This window comes from Orycteropus afer, unplaced genomic scaffold (genome assembly GCF_000298275.1).
Source record: "Orycteropus afer afer isolate SDZICR_OR568_19922 unplaced genomic scaffold, OryAfe1.0 scaffold00008, whole genome shotgun sequence".
Taxonomy (NCBI): domain Eukaryota; kingdom Metazoa; phylum Chordata; class Mammalia; order Tubulidentata; family Orycteropodidae; genus Orycteropus; species Orycteropus afer.
Genome location: NW_006921595.1, coordinates 5,174,417 through 5,179,042, shown reverse-complemented (window position 1 = coordinate 5,179,042; position 4,626 = coordinate 5,174,417).

The following is a 4,626-nucleotide window of genomic DNA, read 5'->3' as shown; positions in this document are numbered from 1 at the left end:
TAATAGTCACACAGAAGTCCTGGTCATGCAGTGGTTAAAATGCTTGGCTGCTAAAGAAAAAAGATTGGAGGTTCGAACCCACCAGCTGCTCTATAGGAGAAAAATGAGGCAGTCTGCTTCCATAAAGATTTGCAGCCTTGGAAACCTTATGGGGCAGTTCTACTCTGTCCTGTAGGGTTGGTATGAGTCAGAATCAACTCAGTGCCATTAGGTATGGGCTTTTGGAATAGTCACACATAACAATTTTTTGTGGACACTTACAATACAGTTAACAAAGCCATTGCATTGAACATTTTATAAGTGAAACAGCAATTATAAATGATAAATAGAACATTGCTTTGGTCATTTTTTAGATAAGTGCCTCCACAGATAAGTCCAGAACTAGTTCACAGACACATTTAATGGATATTGATTTTAAAGTGATCAAAACAGGAGGAATATGGCAATTCCATCCCAGAGTCCTCAATGACACTATGAGAACTCTTCATCCATATGCTTTTTTTTTTTTTTTTTTTTTCACTGTAATTGCATAGGCAGGATGTGAGGTAGAACAAGGATCTGTTAGAAGCCCAGGCCTGACATGATCTCAAATCACTTTTATTTCTTACTAGGATGTATTCCCTATGCTCAGGCTCAAAGAAACACCCCCAAACTCTGAATTTCAGTCAAAGAGTCCAACCTCTTTCATCCTGGCCTCATTTTCATCCTGGGAGCAACTCTGACTTTCTCTTTAGCTGTCAACACTTTTGCAACAGACTTTTCTCTCTGGGAAAAGATTTATAGCAATCTGGATTTCAAGTTTATAATTTCATTATAAATGAGAGAGACTTGGGAAAAAAAAGCCACTTAAGAATCACTGCACAGCTTCATCTGGGGTTAGGCCAACAGTTGTTGGAATTCTATTAAATCAGCCTTTTTTACTAACTGTGAAAAAAGCAGTGATTGAAATTTTATATTTTCTCAAATCCTCAACTGCTGGCTCAAGTAGCTAATGATGAAGAAGAAAATAATACGAAGTATTTTCAGAAGTATACATTTACTTTTGCTTTGTTTACCCAAAGATGAAGAGAATTGAGAAAATTTCATCTTAGCATATCGAATTTGAATTTCATCTTTTCTACTGTCATCCAGAATCCCCTGCTCAGACATCATGTAAGGGGAACAATCTGTTTGTTAGCTTTTAAGTGACGAAGGAGTACTTGAGTATTTGACATGAAACAGAGCTTTTATTTGTAATGGAAGGAAGGGTTGACTACTTTCTAAATACCTAGTGGTAGTCTGAAAATTTAAAGTAAGCTAGACAAGGAGGGAAGAGATCTAAAATCTGTTGTAAGAGTCTCATTGCCACTTATGAGTAAGACTGGGCCAAACTTGCCTTCTTAGTTAAGGATAAACAACTTATTTCACACAAAACACCACGAGAATTCAAAAGAAGGCCCAGCTCTCACTAGAAAATACCCATTATAAAGTACCTCATTTCATTCAACAATAGATATTAATGAACACTTACAAAGTACCAAGGTCTCTGTGTGGCGCAAAAGGTTAAGTGTTCAACTACTAGTTGAAAGATGAGCAGCTAAAACCCACTGGGAGACATCACAGAAGACAAATCTGAGGATCTGCTTCCGAAAGGTAGAAGCCTTGAAAACCATATGGAGTAGTTCTCATCTGCACATGTGGGGTCGCCATGAATAGGGATTGACAGCAATTACCAACACAAAATACCAGGTACTGTCCTAGGAGCTGTGGATATAGCGTTGAACAAAGGAGACTGAAGTCCCCACACTCATAGAGCTCATTAACTTTTCTTAAGGGCTTCTGGAATGAAGACATTTACAAATTGTGATATGATGTACAAAACAATGCTCTTCACTGAATGAGTGAAGTTGCAAATGAAAAAAAAAAATTCTGTGAAAAAAAAAGTACCACACAAAGAACTTCTGGGACATAGTTTTCCTTTCTGCAGCAGACATCCCTGAATTTCCTCATCATTGTGCTGCTTGTAATGAACAGAACTTTTATACCCATTGGTCCCATGGAAAGGGTTATTTTTTGGAAACCATCTTGCCAAAGAAAAAATATCTTTTCTGGGGATATTCAGTCACTGAGCTGTAAATGATTCTGGCAGGAGGAGTGCTGCAGGGAGAGGATATTAGCAATTGGAGAATGGCTCTCTGACTATGTTGCCAGAGGCTCCATATGATGGCATTAGAAGCAGCATGATAGAATTAGACTGAGGATATGTGCGGCTCTGGTTAAGCTCAAAGCATCCAACAACCCACCAGACTTGATTGTTAAGTAGAGGCAGCCTAATGCACATTTTATTATCTCAGGGATAGGAGCATTATTCTGAAACCCAGTTGTGGAAGCAAGATGAGAAATCATGACTATAATCCTAGATCCTTTGCTTCCTCGCCCACCCCACCCATCCTACTCCTCAGTTTGGGTGCCTAGGTCCATCACACCGTGATTTCTTGTTTGAAAAGTCCTCACCAAGAACATATTCATTGCTACAGAGAAAGAGGAAAGAAGAAACAGGAGTAGCAGAAGAAAGAGGAAGGAAGGGAATATGTCTCTGCTTTGCAAGTGGTTTGAGCGTTTTGGACTGTGATGGCTATGGCACAGCTGCTTCTGTCCTTAGACACATTCCGCCCACCTGGGCACCTGGGCTCCATTCTCCATCTGGCTCTAATCATCTCAGCCAAAACTGAGGGTTGTTTGTTGGTGATAGGGGAGTGTTTTTTTTCCTTTTAGATTTCCTATTAATTTTGTTCTGCCTGAGTTTGTTTTCTTTTCATTAATGCAAATCTTGAATAAATTCATTTATTGCTCATTATTGCTCATGGGCAAAGGCAGAGTCAACAATCAGCCAAAAAACATCTTAAGACCATTAAAATGTTGGTTCACCTATAAAATTTGCATTTATTCCAAAAACACTTAAAGGCCCTTTCCTTTTGGCAGAGTTGCTGGGTGGTGCAGTTAACATACTCGGCTGCTAACCAGAAGGTTGGAGGTTCAAGTCCACACAGAGGCATCTTCAGAATAAAGGCCTGATGATCTGCTTCTGAAAAATCAGCCATTGAAAACCCTTGGGAGCACAGGTCTACTCTGACATTCACGGAGTAGCCACGAGCTGTGACATCATCAGGGTTGGTGTCACCCAGTATGGTAATTCATGGTGTTAACAAACACAATGCAACGCACTGCCGCTGAGTCAGATCCGACTCATAGTGACCTCTCCTTGGGTTTTCGTGGTGGTATCACTGCAGAAGTAGATTGCCCAACTTCCTTCCAAGGAGTGGCTGTTGGGTTTGAACCACCAGCCTTGTGGTTAGCAGCAAATGCCTTCAGCATACCTCCACCCATAACGGACCATACAGAATCCTCAGTAATGTTTATCATCAATTTTAATCATAGACTAATACATGATATATTGTAAATCGTTTAAATGTAATATTTCTAAGGTTATATGAAAACTAACAACAAAAGTATAAGATCTCTTTGTATTGAATTACATTATTAGTTACAACATCATTAGTAACTGAGCAGAAGTGCTTTTTAATTTTTCTCCTTTTCCTTTAATTACTACTTTATTCTCAAAAAGTTTATAGATATAGATCCACAAACACTAATTACCACACTATCATAGCTAAAACACCAGAAAATTTGACAAAATTAGCAACTATAAAAACACTGGCAACAGTGAAAACAACAGTGAGTTTGTTTCAACAACTACTGAAAACAATAGTGTGTACAAACCAAACTGTGTGATTTGAAGCATCCTTATAATTGGGTCATAACAATAGCTCTGACCAGAGCTCATTAGAAGGTTCAAAAAGTAAAGGAGCAGAGAATTTTAGCCTTTTAGGTATATTGATAAATATAAGCTGGGCTTATGAAAATGTTTTTCTTATTAGGCTTAACTACAGTGATATTTTTTACAAAGTTACAAATTTCTGATAAAACATTGCACAAAAGTTCTATAGACAGTCATTTTGGTGTCATATCTGCTGACAATGTCTCTCATTGTGGTCCACATCCCCCACACTCCCCTGGTGATGCCACTAGCCATGAGCCAGAGCCAACTTGATGGCAGCTGGTCCTGATTTTCTGTTGGCTACAAACTTAACCCTTCTGCTCCTCCTATGCCTGAGGCTAAGAGGACATGGGAGTTCCTGGGTGGCACAAATGGTTAAGACTCAACTACGTCCAGAATGGCTGGCTGTTCAAACCCACCCTTTCAGAAGATTGGAGGTAGGCCTGACGATCTTCTGAAAAGTCATAGCCTTGAAGACTGTGTGGGGCAGTCTACTCTGCGCACATGGAGTTGCCATAAGTTAGAATGGACTCCACAGCAACTAACAATAACAAGAGGACATGTGGTGCAGGTCCCAAGGCTTTCCCAGACAGAGCAGCCTCTAAAGCAGATGGACACATAGAAGATAGAGTCAGAGGAGAGCTCTGGCCTGCTGCCTGATTCCTATTAAGTCTGTTCTGTTTTTTTTTTTTTCTTCCAATTCCAAACACATGTTTATTTTCACAATTGAAGAGTTATAATCCTGGGCACTGAAAAGAAATATGTTTTGTTTTCTAACCTATGGTTGTGCTGCTAGGTGGTTTTACCTT